Source organism: Rattus norvegicus, chromosome 12, assembly GCF_021556685.1.
Source record: "Rattus norvegicus strain SHRSP/BbbUtx chromosome 12, alternate assembly SHRSP_T2T, whole genome shotgun sequence".
NCBI lineage: Eukaryota > Metazoa > Chordata > Mammalia > Rodentia > Muridae > Rattus > Rattus norvegicus.
The window spans coordinates 39,442,025-39,463,232 of record NC_141545.1 but is presented as its reverse complement, the minus strand read 5'-3'; the positions used below and the strand labels follow the sequence as shown (position 1 = coordinate 39,463,232).

Sequence of the window (21,208 nt, the reverse complement as noted above, 5' to 3'; positions counted from 1 at the left end):
GGTATTGAATGGCATACCCTCTCCTAGTGTCTCTGGTTCTATTTTTGGAGGTAGATTAACTTAGCTGGTGATGGGACAGGAAGCAGCTAAAAGTACTTGATCTGTTTCCTAGGACCAGCTGCTCCGGGGCCATTGTTTCTTAGCTGGGTAGAGTACATAGGCTTATCATTGGGGACATTCTGCCTGCTGGGTACAATAGGAGTAAGGTTTCCCTATCGCCCCAAGTTCATACCTGCATGGGATGTCAGAATGGGACCTTCCTAGGGTCTTGGCAATTAACGAATCAGAACGAATTTGTGATAAGGTCTTTCTAGATTTAGAATGGGCTCAAAACGTGACTAGCAACTGGTGTCTCTGGAGGAGAGAAGACAGAGTCACAGAAGCAGAGGCCAGGTGAAGACGGAAAGAGAGGAGAGTGATGCAGCTACAAGTCGAGGAAGTCCTAGAGCCACAGGTGGGAAAACGCTTGGAGGCTGAGCACCAGAGCCGGCAGAGGTCATGTGTGTGGTCACACAGGTCCCCAGCCCCAGACATGAGGCTCGAGCAGTGGTGAAATGCAGTTCTGCAGTTTAAGTCACCAGCTGCAGCACCGTGTCACGGCATTCGGCCCCAGCTTGTGGCCCCAAGAGGCAGCATACACCCTGGGCTTCCCCAGGCTACCAGCCGGTCTTTTCTGCTCTGAGTGCACGGTGGGAAATGATCACTGCAGCTCTAGCTGTGGGCACTTAAGCAGGACTGAGCCAGCCTGTTGCTGGGCAGTTACCAGGGCTGTGGTCCAATAACTTGGGGCACTTAAGGAGCCTTCTCATGCTAATGAGAAGTCTGTCTGTGTTCAGGTTGTTAAGACACTTGAGGAAAATTGGCCATTCAGCCCATAGTGTGCTGATTGCTGTTCAGCCTTTCTGCCCTGCCCCCAACACCAATCCTGGGCTTTTGTAGGCCCCTGTGTTGTTGATCGGGCCAGGCCTGACATTGCCAAAAACCCTGCTGTGTGCCAACGCTATGCAAATAGCTTTCAGACCTAACTCAAGGGAAAAGGCAAGCTTCACAAGCACCTGAGACACAGACTTCATACCCTACACTTTAGTTCTCAACCTGCCTCCAGTTTGGGGAGCATCTCGGAATCAGGAAAGGGAACTGTCAAGGCTTCTGGAAACTTTAGGACTACCAGTCAGGGCTTGTCTGACAGCTGGCAAAGTAGGCGTGGCAGGATGCTGCAGCAAGGCAGTCCCTCTACCTCTCACTTCTTAACTCCATGGGTTTGTCGGGACAACGGTGATGGTCAGGGCTGACACAAAGGTTCACAGGGTTGCAAGTCTGACACTGCTCAGAGCAGAGAATATCTAGTGTATCCAGTGAGCCTCTTTTTTGTTTTGATTATTGCTTTTATTCAAGACAGCATTTCTCTGTGAAGCCCTGGCTGTCCTGGAATGGGCTCTATAGACCAGGCTGGCCTCAAACTCAGAGATCTGCCTGGCTCTGCCTTCTGAGTGAAAGGGAAGAACGGAATCCCTGGGGGGTCCTCGGACCCCCACAAGCGTATGGTAGCACACGCATGTCCTCCACCTACAGGAAATAACCAAATAAATGTAGTTCTTTGTTTTTTGTTTTTTTGTTTTTTAAATCAGATTCCTGACTCTTCCTCCCAGGATCCCTGAATCACACCCCAAGGGAAGTTCAGCAACCTCTGCTTTAACGCGTTGCCCCAGGTGACGGAGAAACCGCTGGAAATGACGGAGTCTGGATTGACCTCTTCCATGTACAGAGGGACATGGAAGCGGAGGCAGAACAGGTTTGGACAGGTTATACATAAGAGCCGAGCCCTGGTGTCTTCAAACATAGCCAATGTCCCCACGGGTCTGGAGCCCTCCAGGCAGAGCCATCTGTCCAGGGCACGGTCCCTACCCTTTCCTGGTCCCGGGGCACACGTGTCATTTTTGCCCTTGGTTATTTCTGTAAGCCCGTTCTTTGGCCATGTGTTTGCCTTTGAGCTCAGGCCCTGGTTCAAAGTGGTTCCCCAGGGCTCTTGTCAACAGTGGTGCTCAATTAAGGTGCCCGGTAAATATTGGTTAGGAAAATGATTTTAATTCCAAACCCTATTCCTGAATAGTTCCCTGACCTTGGGAAGGTCACTCAACTTTTATGGAACACATTCTACCCATCTGCCTAAATATGTCACGGGCCACAGTAAGGGTAAGCTGACAGATCAGACACGACTGCAAAGTGGCAGAAAGGCCTCAACCTGCATACTGGACACCAACCGCACAACGGACAGATGACACTGGGCCCAAAAAGCCCAAAGTATGAGATCCAGCCAGGAGACTGCAGGGGGACAGGATGAGGGGGACAGGGTCAGTGGGACAGAGCCTGGAAGGCAGATGAGACTCCCAGATGAGGTAAATAGGTAGATTCCAGAACCTCTGCTCACTTCCTCCTCACACAGAGATGGCGGTCGGGGAGAGACAGCATGTCTTGGTCCTGTCCTAGCAAGGTCTACTGGAGAGCCTGTGAATGCTACCAGGCTGCAAACAGATGGTTACATCAAACTATGGTCTGCAGGCTGCGGTTGTGCTGGGCCATACCCAAGGCCCCTCCCTGGGTTGGACCAGCAGCAGCCCACCACCACTTCCAGCTGTCAGTGTTCTTGGACAACTGTGTGGGTATGGGTAACCAGAAAGGCCCATCCCTGCAGAGAGGCCTGCTGGAGCCCTAGGCGGGGCAACTAAAGAAATCTACTTTTATGCTGAGGCTGGCTCACATAAGAGGCCCTTGGTAAGGAGGACCTGGAGTTGCCTCAGCCTAAGCCCATCTGTATCATCTCAAGGGGACTGACCGGCTTTCGGCCTGGGAACATCTCTGAGGTCTGAGAAGCAATATGGCCTTTCTGGATCTGCTCAGCTCACAGATTACAAGTACCTCCAACCGTGGCCTCATGGGACTTGGGAAAGCTGCCTGGGTTTCTGTGTGGACTTCTCCCTCTAGCCAGCCCGAACTGGGTGCCATGGAGCCACAGGCTGGAGCATACTGAACTCTGCAGTGTACAGAGATGGCTGTGAATAGCAGAGGGGGAACAGAAAAGCCACACCTCTGCTCTAAGCTCACATGACTACTGGCCTCTGCTCCTTCTCTAAGAAGGCTCCTCCCTGGCTATACCTGAGCCCCAGCAGTGAGACACAGAGCTGTTCCCTGGACCCTGGAATGGAGGGGCTGTTGCAGGATATTTGATCCCACTGTGAACCCTGAAATTGTGGTACTAAAAAAAAAACCTCTGTTTTCTAGTTGTGAGGCTCAGCCCTTCGGCACACCATTAATGCCTCTGTGCACACTTTTAATGTCAACCAATGAAGGTAAAGTTAGTTTGTAGAAGGAGACACCCACGTTTGAAAATTGCATCTAGTTGAGTGGCAGACAAACTGACAAATCAGAGGAAGATGTGACAGAAGAGGATCTGCCCAACTCTTACAAGAAGAGAGGGGAAGGGAAGCTACTTGCAGGGCAGCGTGGGAGAGAGAGGAGACAGTTTTACCTGGAAGGTTGTAAAGAGACAGGTTGCAGAGAGAGAACAAGCTAGATACAGGTGAGGACAGAACAAGCCAGAGGATGAGAAGGAGCCAGAAAATGAGAACAGATTGCCAGAGTTAGTTTGAGGTCAAGCAGCAGAACTGAATGAGAAGTGGACGGAAGGCAGCCTGTTTGAATCAGTCAGCTTGGAAAGCAGTTTTAAGCCAGAACAATCTGAGGTGAACCAGCCAGCCAGAGCTCAGACAGAAATTGAAAGTGTATTCAGCCGAAGTCTCAGAAGAATAAAAGATATTTTATAAAGGGGCGGTCGGAGAGACCTGAGGGTTGGTGAGCATCAATGCTACCCTTACCCCAAGGCAAGCCTGCTCTTGGGAACACACTGGAGTCTGTGCTGGTGAGGCCTAGACAGTTCAGAGGACTGCTCTGGCCTCAATATCAGGACAACATATGGAGGTAGACCCCATGAAGTCATCACCTGTGCCTGTGCCCTTCCTATGATGGAGAAAGGAGCCGAGACTTGGAGCTACACGAAGGGCGAGGGACAATGGGGACTACTGCCCTGTTTTGCACACCAAGAATCTAAGGTATCAGGTCCCATGAATCACACAGCTAGAGCTCAAACCTGGGTCTATGTAGCTGCCACACTGCACCTCCTACTGTCTGAAGACGTTCCTGTCCCCAAGCAGCCCAGTTCCCACCCTACCTCCATCCCAGGAGCCCCATACAGCCCCAGCCCGGAGATAGGACTTCAGAGACCAGCAGTACATCCCACACCCTAAGCAAATGAAACAAGGTAGCAAGAATGTTTTAAAATAAACTAATCCCTACTCCCTGCCTGAGCAGTCCTGACAAAGCCTTCTCACAGCCACAGGTGGTGCGCACGCCCTACGAAGCTGTGAAGGACTTTACAAGGGCACACACACCAGGCAGAAAGGGCACTGACACAGAAGAAAGCTTTCTGAAGAGATGCTCTGCCTTTTGTCCTCTACGGCGTGTGAGGGTGCTGGCACTAACCCTACCATGCAAACCAGGAAACAGAGGCTCAGAGGGGCCAAGGAACTCACCCGGATCTCGTGAGCAAAAGCTGATGGCTGAACGGGAACAAGAACAGCAGGGCCTTTGGACTTGCTTTCCTCCCTCAGCCCTGCATTTGAAACTAGTGAGGGGTTCTTATCCCAGCAAGTCAGGAGAACCGAGGCAAAAATTGGGTACTGTGAAAATACAGACATGAGCTGAGCCGGTAAGAGCCCCTTTCCTTCCCTCTCCAACCCTGCCTAGCTCTCTGCAGAGTTCACTGACTTCCATCAAGTCTGGCTTTGTCAAGGGATAATGGCAGTTCAGAGAAGGTCTCGTGGGACAGAGCAAGGACTCCAGGCTCACAAGGGAGTCCTGTGGGCCCAGGACTCCCTTGTGAACGGCTGTCAAGGTTCTGAGTCGAACCAAGGTTCTATGGGAAGGGAGCCCACAGCAATGAGGGGGCCACAAAACTCACCTTACGGGGAAACACACTACTGCATGTGAGGTCCAGAAAACCAAAATGAACAATGAACAGCAGCACCAGTCCAGGCACCGGCATACGATCCAGTGTCCTCCCACCAGCACGTGAAGAGGGGCAGTTAGAGCCACTCTGGGCAACAGAATCTTGACTCTCGAGCTGGACCCCGAACCTCTCATGTTTAGAGGAAACTGCTTCAGGCTGGTAACCTAGAAGCTACAGTCGACCCCCCTCCTCCTCGGCTCCGTCATCTCATCTAGGGCTGGACATCCACTTACAGGTTGTATTCATTGGGCTTCTAGCGGATTCTTTAAGATAAGAACATGCCTGTGTTACTCGGCGCTCTATCAACCTTTTAAGAAGAATCCTCAAGTATCTATGGCCCAACAGACAAACGAAAACAAACAAAAAATAAAAAAACCCTTTATAATCTCCAATTTTCAGAAAGATTACAAAATGAAAGCAAGAACTCCCATATATCTACCATGGATCACTGATTCCTCTCCTTTTGCACTGCTTTATGTCTGGGCCCTCTCCCTACGCGTATGAATAAATGGGAGTACTATCTGTCCTGGCCCATGAAAGAAGCCTTAGGATGATTTGTCCACGGCAGCCCTACTACCCCCGCCACTGCTGATACACCCCTTCCAGTTCCTTCACATCTGATGTGAATGTTGGGCACGTGAAGCAGACAGTGTTACCTTTCTGTTACAGACAGGAATCTGAGGCACAGGTCCCAGGATGGACACAACCCCTCCCACCACATAAGCCGTTGATATTTAAGACCCCAGTTTAAGATAAACAGACTTTATCATGCATCGTCTTCCTGACTGTGGGATAACTTTTAAATGTGAATCGTTCTGAGTCTATAGCAGAATAAAAGTGGGGGGTGGGGGAGCAGTGTCTGGGTGTGCTGTATTCTCTACGTCACAGCTGAGTCTTGAACTGTACCCTGCACAGGAGCCATGAGTGAAAGGGTAGGCTGGGGACGGGAACTCCCTTCCACTGTTACCCTCAAGCCTCCCCCTCAGATAGCTGGGATGAAGGGAAGGACGGCCAGTGGAATGAGTACTACCTTCTCGGGCTGCCTTCCTGCTTGCTTAGCCTACTCCCATGCGGGCTTCCTCTCAAGGCAAAGGTGAGGTCTAGTTTTCATCTAGAGCCAAGGGCCTGCCACACGGAGCAGCTGCATGTGTAAATGACGGATGAGTTGGTCAAGAGAACCGAGTTCTGGCTCTGCCTTCACAGCACAGGCTGGTCAAACCCTGAGAGGGCATGTGAGCTTGAGAAATGAGGTGACTGCATAACATTCAACGAAATGGAATGAGGAAGGCACCCATTCAATGGTCAGTAAGACTCTGGGTCAGTCACTCAAAAATAGCTGCCCAGAGCTGCTCTGGAAACTAAGTCGGTAAATGGAGAAGGAATAGGAAGCCAGGATACTCAGACATCCAAAACCGAGCAATGTCACAAAGACATACATGCGCATACAGAAAACACATACACACATCACATACACACCACATATTACATATAACACAAACATAAAATACATAAATTATCACACAAATACCCACATGTTCACAGAACATTACACATGTATGAGCACATACACATGTCTAGTGCACAAACACACCACCCACAGCATATCACACATATACATATCAGTACACCAACCACGTGCACGCAACACTAACACCCTACATACATACACAGCAGTAACACATAGACATATACATATCATATACAATATTTATTTGCACCCTCATATACAAGTCACACACAACACCAATATATCACTTACACATACATACCATACACATGTACATTTCTACCTTCCCATTCATATACAGAATACCACAAACACAGCACACTTTCACAGAGCTCTGTAGATACACGGAATACTCAGATACTACAAATAAAATGAACATACTACAAAAACACTCACGTCTCGAACATAGCTCACATGCAAACACACAACACACTACACATGCCACAACTATACAGGCACATACCACACATATGCACATATTGCCACCTACTAAACTACAGTTATACAAATACCAAATATACACATGCACACAGCCTTAGTCATACATACCACATGGAATACACATATATACCAACATACATGTGAAAAGAAACAAATGCATGCACCCATACATTCACATATACACACAGTATAAATAATTCACAGGCCCCACATATGCAGTCATACACAAAATGTGCGTATTTGAGCATACGCCCCACGTTTATATACACACTCCCTCACATACACCTATCACAAACCACATATACAATGCAGTCTCAGATGCACACACATTACATATGCACACATACCAGACAGTTGTACATACACACCATACACAGAGGTTTATATCTCACTACCTCTTAAGCTCATCAATGTTTCTGACAATCCCCTTCCCTTAGAAGATAAAGGAGCATCTGCATGCTTCTCCCACAGAAGAACATGCCGATTTCTGTAATAACCCAGACACTGTTGTACAGGATAAGGAAGTGGTGGGCAGGAGGAGAGAGAGGGTGGATTCTCTTTCTAGAAGTGGACAAGGTCTGTCTGCTTTACTCAGCTTAGACAGTGAGCTGAAAAGAAATGAGGAAAGGCACAACTGTGTGACCCTGGCAGTGCTGGGAACAGTTATTAAGATCATCCATGCATGAGCAGAATGTCAACAGATATATGAGCTCCTGCTAACAGAAGGGCACGTGTGTTTGTGTGTGGCTCAAGCTTATTTACATGTGGATATGTACATGCATGGGTATGTATGTGCACACTTAAGAAGAAGATGAACAAGTGTGCCTGCATGTGTGTGCCTGCGTGTGTGTGTGTGTGTGTATGTGTGTGTGTGTGTGTGTGTGTGTGTGTGTGTGTGTGTGTGTCTGTCTGTCTGTCCAAGGAAATCACAAGAGCACAGGAATTTCAACGCATGAGCTTCCTTCTTCCTGTATAGTTAATTCCCTAAGAGACTTTTTAGGAGCTGTACATGGGTACACTAGGTAGGGACAAAGTTTCAACCTCCCAGATAGATACTATCCTGAGCCCAGCATCCCTCAACAGGGGTAGAGCTGCCTGTCCTGCCTGGGCGTAGTCTGGTGCTCAACCTAGCAAGGGAGAAAAGCACTGAACTTTTCCCTCACAGCACCAGGGCCTCGTGAGGTCTGTGTGAACCACAGGCTCCCCTGCTTCCCGCCATCCCTTCCCTGAATCCCGGCGCTCCTGTCAAATTAAAGGAGAGAGAACCACTCACCGCCTGAAAGCCAGCCAATACTGTGATTATTCCGCGTTTCCTGGAATGAGCCTTCTACACTTTCGCTGGCTGGAGCCATCGGCAGCCAGGGTTCCCACCTCTCCAAGCTGCTCTCACACCCTCTGCAGCTCCCCAAGATGCTTTCAAGTAAGTCAGCACTACGTGCAATCTCGCAGTCCCAATCACACTTGGGAGCATCCACTAAGCAAGGACTTGGGGAGGAGGAGGAGGAGGCAGGGCTGGAGGGCAGCACTCAGGGTCTACCTGGGACACAAGCAGTGGGAGGTGGAGCTCGGCTCTCCTGAGCTCTGCTCTGGCTGTCCCTTCTGGGTTTGCCAACTGAATGATCAGAATGGGTGCTTGGCTGGTCGTGAGGGAGCATGGAAGACTCCAGGACAAAGGGACTCTCTCTTGTTGTGACAGCAGCGGTGGCAATGGCAACACTAGACCATCCCCCTACCCCCTGCTAAACTGAGAGCAGAGATGAGGACAGAGCGGTACTTGAGGGCTTGCCTTTACGTGTCACATCATATTTTCCATCCTCAGGTAAGCAAAACAGACCAGCACACGGCCTCCCCAGCAGCCTCAGCTTATAAGCCCATCACAATTCACAGCCAGCCAACAACCCAGACGTGGGTAACGCCACTGAGAAGCCTGCATGGCGCCAGATGCCAGGAGGGTCTCAGGAAATGCTGAGCCTGGAAGTTCTGCTGCTGCTGCTGCTGCTGCTCGAGACACGGACTCCTTGCCCTGCCCACGGGGCCGTTTTGCTGACCAGGGGTGAAGCACTAGAAACAGAGTCTGTGGCGGCTCTTGTGCAGTTTTAAAGGAAGGGGTCACGAAGGAGATATAGCCAACCACAGAGCTACACAGGCCTTGGGCTGCTGTCGAGGTTCGAATGCCATTATTAGAGCAATCTGTCAAGGAGAATGCGGAAACAAAACTAGAGCATAATCAGGTGGCCACGGCCCGACTTAGCAACAAGACCCCGAGCCCTGCTGTATTCTAGTCGCTTGGGAGAGCCACCGTGTGCGGGCCTCGGCAGCTCAGGTCCACACCTGGATGTCCCAACTCAGTCCGCTGCAGGCAGCCCCCTGAGCTGTGGACCTCTTTCAGAGTTAGATATGGATTCCTCAAGACCACACCAAACTTTGGTGCTCCTGTGAGTCAGGCAGGGCTACTTGGTGTGCGTTTTTCTATTTAAAGATCAGACAGGGCTTACACACAGACACCATTCAAGCCTGTAGCTTCTAAGAAATGGGTGCTAAATACAGTATCTTCGGCCTCACTTTCCATCAACACAGGAGATGTTCTTGTTGACAACCGAGGACTCTTTTTTCCACTGCCAGCTGCACAGGAAGGAGGGGTGATGGGGGGGTTGCTTACTTGGGGGTGGGGTGCCTGCCTCCTGGGCTGGGCTGTGGTGGGGTCAACATCACCAATTCCCTCTCCTAACGCCATTGCCAGGGTGGGACTAGATGAGAATGCTCACCCACCAGACAGTAGTCTTAGAATCCCATGCCAATGGGGGGGGGTGTCTGAAGATGGACACAGGACATACCAACAGGGCTAGTCTACCTCAAATAAGCTGGAAGACTGGTCTCCCAACAGCACCCTCTTGGAATCTTGGTGGAGGGACAAAACATTCCCACGCCGAGTGCCCCTTTCCAGAGGATTGACGACTAGTCGGCCAGAAAGCCAGGCAGCCTGTAGCCAGAGCTCTGCCCGCTGGGGGGCACGTGAGCGTCTCTAAATTTCCTCCTTTCCTTGGTGCCACCACGCTCTAGGAAAGCAGGCTGTGTGTGCTCTAGCAATCACAGGCAACATTGGAAGTACACAGCGCAATGTCCTTCGCCCTGGGAGCCACTCGGGAGAGAAGCTGTGCACTCCAACTCTCCCAGACAGGCAGCGCCAGAGCAGGCCAGCCCAGGCCTCTCCTTCCATCTCCCTCCATCCCGGCTTCTCAGAGAGAAACCAAACAGACCCTTGACCAGATGGAGCCTTCCTCGCTAATAAACCTAGCCTAAGGCTGAGATGTGTTCAAGAAGAAGCAGAAAATTACCTTTCAGGAAGCCAACGTGAGGTAAGGGGAGTGAGGCACCAAAGTACCAGAGCAGGAGCCTCACGCAGCAGGTGCTGGCTGGAGCCCCGCTCAGCGGCCCCATCCTGCAGACTCTGCTGGCTTCCCACATGCAGGTCTCAGAGAGCCGTCCCCAGCCAGCCCGCAGCTACAGGCAGCTCATGCCTGCAAGTGCCAGCACACAGTCCCCTGGCTGTGTGAGGAACCACCACGCAGGGACAACAGAGGCAAGGAAGAAGGAGAGCGGCAGAGGAAGGGGTGGGGAGTGGAGCGGGAGGGCGGGAAGGAGGGAGAATTGATTCTCTCTCCTCCACTGGGACCACTGAGCTAAGTTGCCATGGAGAAAGGGGAGCCGCTGGCAGAGCTTGAGGCGGGCGGAGGAGCCATATGCCAGGGGAAGGCGTCAGCAGAGCCAATCCCACAGTTCTGCTGTGGCAACCTCCCCAAACAGGCCTTGGCCTGCGCACCGAGGCAGGGTGGGGCATGGCTGGACGGTGGGCTAAAACAGCCCTCCGCTACAGCCACCCTGAGGGCAAGCAAAGCCCAGGACGGTACCCTAGCACAGGCTGCTCGTCCACCCTAGCTGGGACCCTGGACCTGCCTCTTTGCGCCTCTAACCTCACGCTGCTCACTCGCAGCCCAAGGTCAAAGTCCCAGGAAGACAGTCGGTCCCCTCCCCAGGCTTTTTAGAAGCACTGCCTTTCTATCCTTGCCTCCTGTTTCTAAAACTCAGCCACCAAACCCTGAGTCATACTTTCCCACCCTCAGGAAGGAGGGGATGCCCACCCACAGGAAGGCTTCTGTGGCCCAGAGCCACCCAGGCAGGAAGCCAAGATGGGAGGCTGCTGGGCACCTGCTGGTTAAAGAAGAGACCCTATCATGGGCACCCTGGACCAGACCCACACTGGGCTGCATCTCCCACCAACCTGCACACTACCAACCTCACTGCAACTGCTGTGCAAACCCCACTACAGGGCTGGCTCTGCCCCCAGCCTCACACAGTCTCTGGCTGCAGAGGTGGTTGGGGGAGGACAGGAGCCTGGGCTGGGTCTTTTTCTCCCTTCGGAGATCCAGGGCCATTGCCAGTCTGGTCACATCTCTATGCTTTCATTTCTTTCGTACAAACTGAGACAGGACCATTTTCTCTACCAAGCTGTGCTCTGGGGCATTGTGATGCTGGCAGACTTGGGGAAGGCTGAGGCTGTGGACGCTGTGTCCTTCCAGATCCAGTTGGAAGCATTGGGGCAGCATCCAATGCCCTGCCTCCCCTTGTGTACTTGGCTGGCAAACCTTAGGACAAAACCTGGAGCCAACAGCAGTGCCCCCAGGCCTGTTTTCCTTGAGGGAACATCTGAGGGTACCATGTACCCTGCCTTGCCTCTGAAACCTGCAGTCAAGAAAACATTTTCTCTTCCTAGGCTCACTCCAACAATTCATTATGAAAATATCCCAGTATATGAATAAATCAGAAAGATGTTATAAGGAACACATAGATTTACTACCCAGATCTCTGTTTCCTCTTCCTTTTCTATTGTTAAAAAAAAAAATAGAACAAAGAATTTACCGTATTTATCGATTGAGAGCGTGAATCAGTGGCGTGAAGTCTATCCACGGTGTGGTACAACTGCCACCTTCATCTGTCAGCCAACCCCGAAAGGAGACGGAGACGCATGGGGAGCCGTTTCGTTACTGCTTCTCGGTAGGCCCTGACCGCCACTAGTCTACTGCATCCAGACATGCTAGCTCTGGGTGCTTCATAGAAACGGAATTACAAAGTGCATGCAGCCCTTTGGGGCAGGCTTCTGTCACTTATCACGTTCTTTCTCAAAGTTCACACAAAGGAGTAACCTGTGTCGGTTGCTTCATTCCCTTCACGGCAGAATAATATTCTGTTGATTAGACAGACCTCGTTGTACACGTCTACTCGCCACAGGATGGAAGTGTGAGTTATTTCTGCATTTGGGTTCTCCTCTCACTCCTCTCCCCAAGACCTAAGGAAGTATTCTGGGCATTTAACCTACAAGCTGCAAGTCCCAGAGACCCCAAACTGAATGGTTACCCACCTGCCTTTCCGATAAGCAAGGTTCGCCTGTGCCTGATGTGGGAACAAAGACAAAAGGCTCCAAGTGGCCCTCAGTCCCCTCTGTCCCAGGGAAGCTGCCAGCTGGGTAGGCGGGTTTAGAGGGACCCCCACTCCATACCTTCCTGGACAGATGAAGTGAGTTCCAGTGCCCCTGCCGTACAACTGGTGAGTATCCCCCTTTAGCTACAACCTCCCAGGTTGTTCAGAGGCAAGGCCAATGCTGCCCAGTCGGGCGCTCCATGAGGATGGCCGCCCTCTACACCTCTACTGGCCAGGTGCAGCTAGGCCTAGGCGGCCACTGACACACACACTGTGCCTAGGGCTGATGGACAATGCTGCTTTGCTTTTATTTACAACTGAAATTAAAGACTTACATGGAGCTGTGCTGATCACCAGGAACAGGACAGCTCTAAAGGTAGAGGAAGCCAATGGCCTAGCTCCTCGACCTCTCTCTTTCCCTTTCCTCTCTCCACTTACCTGAGCTGTCTGGGATGTGGGGGAGGTTTCTGACTGCAGCCTGGGCCAAGGCCTATCTAGAAGGACAGAGGGTATGTGGTGGGGCTCTCAGGGAACCAAACGGGTAGCAGCTGGGGAGTAGGCTCCTTAGACTCCATAATGACAAGAGTCTGAACCTCAGGCCTGGATCCTCCTCTCTGCCCTGTTCTAGAACCACTCCCTTCGCCCGTCTCCCCCAGCAACTCCTGATGTCATCCCAGAATGCCTGGGTAGGGGCTGTGGGATTGGAACTTCCTTATCATCTCTGTGCGTCGGCAGAACCCTATGTGGTTATGCAACCTTGGTTCCAGGCTAGGTTGAGCGTCCAGCACTTAGGGAGACTGGCCCCCGTCCCCCACTGTGCTCCAGACTCCCAGTGCATGGAGGGTCTCGTGGTAACCCAGACCACACTCTGAAACCACCCTCTCCCTTAGGAGATGCGTAAGGACACACTTATAGAGGATAAAGTGGCTTTCCCGGGCTCATCCAGCAAGGCTGGTCCCAGGCCCGTGGTGTCGGGGGGTTGGTTGTACAAGCTCATTCTCCTGGGACCGCCGGTGCTGGCCAAGCAAAGAGCTATTTGCCTCAAAGTCAAGACAGCAGAAATGAGAAACAGAGTACACTATTGCTCTCCGGCCCCCGTCACAGCAACCTGCCTAGTGTGTGTGGGATGACAGTAAGGTGGCCATGGAGATGCCAATGAATAGGGCAAATTTAAACACAGCCACAAGGCACAGGTGGCCTCAATCTCTGTGGTTTCCACATCCAGAGAGTCAGCTAACCACAGCCTGAAATGGAAAATATTGAGGAAAAAGAACCGCGTCTGTACTGAGCATGTGCAGATCTTTGCTTGCTGTTAACTCCCTGAATGGTACAGTGGGGCAGTTCTTGGTGGGAATGGTGCAGTGTGGAAGTTCCTCACACAGTTCTAGAGTGTTCAGCACCACAAATGAAGTAGAGAGGTGAGCTGAGGTGTCCAGGAGCAGATTCACAGGGATATGCAGTACTGCCTTCTACAGAAAGGGATGGTGCACTCAGGTACAAACAATGCCTCACTCTGAGGGGCGGCTGTCAAGCTTGACCCCTGTTGCTCTATCCTGAAAGGGCAGGTGCTGCTGAGGACAGGCCTGTCCTCTTCCTGCAAAGCCTTTCCTTGCCTCCCAGCTTCCCGTGCTCCTGTAGGAGCAGGACCTGGGGACCCATGACAAACCTGTAGGGACATCTTGCCTCCCGCAGTTCAATCCCCAGTGGCCTCCCAGCCTCTTATTCATGCTGTCCAGACTGGGGCCCACCTCTTCCCTCAGGGGTTTGCACCTCACAAGCTCCTCCTGCGAGCCTCTGTGTAGGCACATATTACTCAGGCCTTCTTGAGCACTTAGTTAACTCTGAGTCAAGGCCTTCCCTTGACCCTTCTCATTGTTCTCATGGTATCAACCTTACCTAATAGACGATCTACTCTTCTTTGATGTTTTTTCTTTCCAAATGGTGGTTAACGATTGCTATCCCAATAGCTTAAGTGCTTGGTTCAGTGGCCTTAAGGATATCAACATGACTATGCAGCCCTCCCCACTATCTCTGCAACCTTTTCATTTCTCAAACCAGATCTGCACTCATCAAACACGAACTCCCCACCTTGCCTCTCCCCTGGTACCCTCCATTTTACTTCTGTCGCTACCAGTCTGATTCCGGTGACCCAACCTTATGGCATCATTATAGCGCATGGAATACACTGTGGTCCTGCTGTGCTTGGCTTCTTTCACTTAGCAGTTCATGTGTGCTGTAGCGTGTTCCTTTGTAAAACTGCCTGTCATGCTGGGCAGGACAGCATATGCCTTTGTTCTCTGTACTTTGTAGGTGGATCTCTATGAGTTTGAGGCCAGCCTGATCTACAGAGGAAGCTCCAGGACAGACAGGACTACACAGAGAAACCCTGCCTCAAAAAACCAAAGCCACCAAATAAAAAAACCAACTGTCTATCTCACGTACCAGATGGAGACTTCTAGGGTATTCACTGTATCGTCTCAGGGTGTGCCTGAGAGAATACCTGGTACACAGTAGGTACTGAGCAAATGTTTTAAATGGACAAATAATGAGTGAGTACCCAGACGGACAGGTGGGTGAATGGGAAAAGATGGATGACGATGGCTGAATGAATGACAGGTGGATAGATGGAGAAGCTGCAGAGCAAGTACCTCAGTTCACACGCCTGTGCCAGGCCCTGATTTATATGCAGACCTTAGCTCCTGGTCCTACCCAACCACGATGAAGCCACTTGCCCTGGAGCCCAAGCCTGCCACCCCTAAAATATGGCCATATTCAGTGTGGCAGAACCCTCCCCTAAACTTCACAATGGGTTCTCTTACATGGTTAGCCCCTTCAGGATGTCCCCTCAGATGTGGCATATCCAGGGAAAATTTACTAGAGAATTCCCAATTATAGTTTGTTTCTTCAACATGGTCTCACTCCATAGACCTAGCTGGCCTAGAACTCCTGTCTCTGCCTCCTGAGTGCTGGGATTAAAGTCCTGTGCCACCGTGCAAGGGTCCTAGCTGCAATGTGAAGGGGCCTAGGAGCCTCAGGCAGTCTCAGGGTGTGGCAGAGAAGAGAGTGGGAGGCCAGGAAGTGCCTGGAACACACATCTCATCTGAGGAGCAGAGCCTGCGGAGGCCCGGGCAGGCTGAGGGCTGGACCTTCAGCCCTGCTCTGCAGCTGGGCCTACAACCTTGGCAGCAATTCGCCTCTCACCTTTTCCACATCCTGCCTAGCTATTTATAGCCATCCTCTCTCTGAGAACGACTTTACCCGTTTTTTTTTTTTTTGTTTTGTTTTGTTTTGTTTTTTTCTGGCTGGACAGACTTGGTAAATTGAAGTCAGGAGAGCCCCACCTTCGTATGCAGGAGGTTTCAGGGTATGGCTATACTTGGCTGGGTCTGCCTGCACCTTGTCTTGTGACAGCCTCAGGGCCTGTGATATCCTCTGCCAGGTGTGTGGTGCCTTGGCAGGGGGGGGGGGGGGAGGGGGGGATTCCAGTCCAGGCAGACCTTAACTTGTGGTGCTAGAAGATGGGGATCCTAGAAAGCCCAGGTCACCCCAAAGTTACTCTCTCCTCTAGGAAAGACATATTGTGGCGGTGGAAGGACAGCTGTACCTTTAAATGCTCGGGCCCACAGATATGAAAAACATTTGCACTCTCTGGCTGTTTGCATCTTTGGTTATTTTTAGGGTGAACCCAGTTGCCTCCCCTTGGAACCGGATGAAGCCCCAGAGAAGGCACGTAGTCCTTTTTTCCCAGATGGGGGGTCCTGCTCCTGTTTCCCTGGGAATGAAGTCTTGGACATGGGCTATCTTGGGGAACCGCCCCCAGCATCACATACTGAGCTCCTCTCAGGCTCACTTGAGGGACCTGTGCACAAAAGCGGCTTTGCTGACATCAGGGCCACCCGCCTGCACCCTGAGAGCCCCTTGCCACCCCCCGGGTCTGGAGAAAAGAAAGCGTAAAGCAATCCTCCACAGAACCCAGCAGTCCCAGGCGATGGGAATGTCTGGCTGGCGTATTTCTAGAACAAGCAGCAATTAGAGGCGATCTTCTCTCCTGCCCTCCCCTCCCCAAAACAGAAATAAATCAGTGCTACCATTCTCCCAGATAATGATTTCCTCCATTAAATTAAAAAGCAGAAGAAAATGTTTTTTAAAATGGATTACCAGCCCTGTGCTTTCAGAGATCACATGACCTGTCAGCTCCTCTCAAGTCCGGATGCATCAAAGCCCCTCAATTAATTTTTAATAAATAAGACAATCACAGTGTAAGGCTCACCATCAGCCTGTCCCACCCCGCCTCCCTTTCACACTGGTACATCGGGCTGGCCCTCGGCTCAGTCAGGCACAGAAGATTCTACTTCACAAGGCAGAGATGAGAGGCACTTGAGTATACGCCCTAGGCCCCTCTGAAGCATGGAGCAGGTTAGGAGTGCGGAGTGTGGGACAGAGGCTGTTGATTTCCAGGTGTTCCTGTCAGAAAGCTAGAGCTAAGGAGCTAAGCAGGGCAGTGTGAGTTATGGCCACCTACTGTGGTACAGATGGCCAGAGCCTCACCTTTTTATCTCCCTCCTGCAGCACTCCGTGACACAGCACAAACGCTGCTTGTTTAGAAGGACGGGCCCAGAAAACATGTTGCCCAGTGGAAGAAGCCAGATTCAGAAGGCCACAGGTCCTATGAGCCACTTCCGTGGCTCGTCCAGCAGAGGGACATCTACAGACGGCACAGTATGGGAAGGCACAGTGCTCATTAATGGGCAGTGTCTGTTGGGAAGAGAAAGCAGCCAGAGTAATGCCACACAGCATGGTGGATGCAGTCTACGTGCTTACAAATGGCTGGCACAGAAAAGTTTACAATATGAGGCATAAAAACGTCTTATAAAAATATAAGACAAAAGAAAGCTACTTCTCAAATGCCATTCGGGGACACAAGAATGGCTAGTCACTCCGAGGCGACTGTTACAGTACCCTTTCTTACCAGGGACTGGCTCCTTGTGCTGGCCAGTATTTCCGAAACAAGCTTCTGTTTCTCTGATAGTTTGTGGCAGGCAGGCAGGGGCTGCGAATGAAGGCCCAGGGAAAATCTCTGAGGAACTAGGGGGCCTTTGGGTTGGCCATGTCCTCTCTGAAAATCATTGCCCCAGATGTTACATAATTTGCTTCTTTTGTTTATTTGTGCTTTCACAGAGAATCCCTTCCTGACCATCTATAGTCAGAGAGAAGCAGGGAAGGTCACTGAGGCCAGGGAGGGATATCAGGGCAAGGACAGGAGACCCGGAGCCTAGATTGCCCATGACAAGCACCCAGTCCTGTGGCTGTTCCTGGCTGGAGGGAGGCCATTCACAGAGGACTGCCAAAGGCTGGCACTATCCTTAACTAGCCAGAGGGCCTTGGCAAGTTCACTCATCCCTCTGAGCCGCAGGTTTTCTTCCACACTGTGGGAGCGTTTATAGTCCATAGCTCTCAGGCTTCTCTGAGGACTATACAAAAGACGCACAAATAGTGTTTAGCATATGGCATGGCCCAGTCAGGTCATAAATGGTAAGGACAAACAGATTATGGCCGTAATCTCCCCATCGTGCAGGAATGCTCTTCTTAAGAGGATCAGGGCAACCATCCCAGAAAGCTCAAGAAGGCCACCATGTAACACTAATCACCCGAGGCTGGCCAGAGGCAGGGGCCACCCTGGGACACACTAAGGCTCATACCATGCGGATGAACTGACTTGATCCTTTGCTCCACATTTTGTATATGGAGAAACCAAATCCTGAAAAGGTTAGTAATTTGCCCCTGGGTCACATAGCTAGGAGACGGTGATTCAAACTGCATTCATGAAGCTGTATTCAAACTCTGCTCCACAGCTCCAGGTCCGAGCTGGTTAGTGCTGTCCCATGCATCAAGAGAGGCAAGCAAGGAAGGAGGCAGAGAAGCCTGGAGCAGGCAGAGGGTGACCCCAAGTGCTTCCACAGCACCGACATGGCGGCTGCATGAGCCTCAGAAAGCCTGAGGAAAACTCTCAGTACAGGTCCTGGGAACTCCACGGGACAGTGGGACAGGCCTGAGGCATCTAGCCAGGGCCAGGACTAGGAACTCTATACTACCTTCCCTTAGGCTAGCTGCTTATGAATACGGTTAACTCCCTCAGAGTCAGGACAGGGTGCTGAAGGAAGGTCTCCACACTCCTGCCTTAGATCTTCCAAGATCTGAGACCCAGGGACTGGGGGGGGGGTTCACACAGGTGGAAGGTTCTATGTGCACGGCGGGAAGGGAACCTGCTTCCAGCTTGGTGGGATGGTGCTAGTCTGCCCTCCAAGCAAGTCTCTGGAAATACCTGGAAACGCCCAGCTGGTGACTCACAGGCCACCACAGACAGAACTTCTAAGTCTTGCTCCCACGAGCGGCCCGTGAGCAAGTTAAGCTACCGATGCACAGGAAATAATGTCACCACATCAAAAGCCTCCCAGGATTCCCTTCACACTTAGAATCAATCCAAAGTCCTCACGGTGACCTGGGTCCCCCGGGATGGCACTCCGCTTCTCTCCTTACTTCCTATGGCCTTTCCTCTCTTGCCCTGTCCCAGGGCACTGTCTCTCGACCTTGCTAAGCACACTTCCACGCCAGCACCATTGCCCCCGCTGCTGCTGGTGTCCTGGTCGGCACGCAACTCTCTTCACAGATTTATGTAGATTTCTAGAGATTTCCCCTTCTGACCACCCTACCTAAAACTCTCCCTGTTCCCCCCCTCGCTTGCTTTCCTTCCTGCGTCTACACTACTGTCTTAGTTGCTGTTCCATTGCTGTGGAGAGGCCTCATGGCCAAGGCGGCTTCCAGAAGAAAGCACCTAGTTGAGAGCTTGCTCACACCTGCAGGGATGTGGCCATTATCACCACAGTGGGGACAGTGGAAGTAAGCAGGCAGGTGCAGCAGTAGCTGAGAGTTTATCCACAAGTTAAAGGTCGAGGTGTGGGGGTGGCTTGGGCTTTTAAGAACTCAAAGGCCACCCCCAGTGCACACCTCATCCAACAAGATCACAACTGGCAATCCTTCCCAAAATACTTCTACCAACTAGGGTCCAAATATTTAAACATGTGAGCCTACTGGGGGCTTTCCTCATTCACACCACCATAGCAGTCAAAGAGTGTATTTTAATCAGGGATTTCATGTGGCCTCCTGACCAATCGCCAGCACTCGGAATACACCAGACACACTAGTGGCCTCTAAAAAGTTGGCTGGTGGCTTTAGGAGGTGGCAACTGGAAGTAGGGTAAAGGTGGGAGTGACGAGTGATTCTGGGTGAAAGAAGAAATATGGAGCGTACATAAGCAAATAGGAAATAACTTAAACAGTAAACGAACATTTCTGCCTGCTGCCACCCTCAAAAAAAGCACCAAGCCCGTGAAGGTTCACAGGTGATTCTAGCAAACCTCTGAAAAGCTCAGGGGAAAGGTTACTCTGTTAGGAGGAGGATAAAAACAGACACACTTCATGAACAAGATGCTCTTCGAGCAAACCTCAAAGTAGGACAGCCATGAAGCACAGCAATAAGAACTTGGGGTCCCCCAGGGAACCATATGCAGTGTCACTTTTGTGATAATGTTGCCTACTCCAGAAATATCCTCCTCCATCTGGCCTCTGTGTTTTCTCCCTTTGTCTCCCTCGCCCAACATTCTCCCATCATCCTGGTCACTAAGGTACAAAGTGAGTATCCCACAAATTTCAGCCCACTGTTGGACACACTGACCCTATGTCCATTTCTGGCTAATTAAAAAGCAAGACAGGAATTACATTTCCTTCATCCTGGTATCCTCGATGCCTGAAAACACAGCAGGTCTTCAGACATGGTTGAGAAGATGTATAGCATCTGTGAAGGGTTCGAGGCAGCCGACACTTAAGAGAAGCCTTCAAGAGCTGGACACACAAGCAACAGCGTCTGTGCTGCCTGGTTCGAAACCATCCTTAAACATGTGCAGTGGGCTCAGGTGGCAAGCCTCGGGGAGGCTGAGAAACGCTAGAGTTTGTCTTTCTCGGGCTCCTTCTTTGAGCAAGAAGAAGGTGAGCAACAGAAGTCACACCTCCTCCGCAGTGAGGCCGAGGGGCACCTGAACTCTTTGTGGAGCTCGGTGACGCGGTGGGGTCTGGACAACAAAGTGAGAAATGAGGAAACAAGGTTGGCATCTCCAGCAGCCTAGAAGCTGAGCTGAGGGAAAGGGAGAAGAACGGAGGGTGGAAGAGGACAGACTTTTCCCTTCCACACTCACAGGGGCCCAGACGTCGCTGCTTTAACCCCAACTACAGCCATTTATCAAACAAGGCTGAGACACCCCTGTCATCACTGCTCTGGGACTGGGCTGCACCCTTTATATCCTCCTCAGCCCTCAGATTCAGATCAACGGCCGCCAGTTCCATGAGGCAGAAGCATAGCTGAGACCTTCCAGGCCACGGATACGGCAAAGTGTGGATCCTAATGGGAACCCTGCCGTGACCTGCAGGTTCACATCAGAGCTGCCAAGAAACACCTTTGTAGGTGACTTTGTATTCAGTAGAGAAAACAGTTTTGCAGCGGAGACAAAGATCCCTCGGCTCAGGAGAAAGGGAGCTGGTAGGTTTAGCGTACTAGACAAGGTACCTTTGGCTGCATAAAACAGCCATACTGCCAAATGATGGTTCACACAATAACCGCTCACTACCTCATACTGCTTCTGCCGATCACGAAACCTACAGTGGCCCGGCTGG

At 51.3% G+C, this 21,208-nt stretch overlaps 1 protein-coding gene across 20 annotated transcripts in view; it reads right to left on the bottom strand.

Moving 5' to 3' along the window:
- Pitpnm2 (phosphatidylinositol transfer protein, membrane-associated 2) overlaps nucleotides 1-21,208 on the bottom strand; it is a 132,429-nt gene that overhangs the window by 60,947 nt on the left and 50,274 nt on the right. For 5 of the 20 annotated variants that reach the window (XM_087578408.1, XM_087578417.1, NM_001437334.1 and 2 more), the window contains 1 exon segment: nucleotides 10,346-10,586. The gene's annotated coding sequence lies outside the window, so the exon portion shown is untranslated. 20 annotated transcript variants of the gene reach the window in all.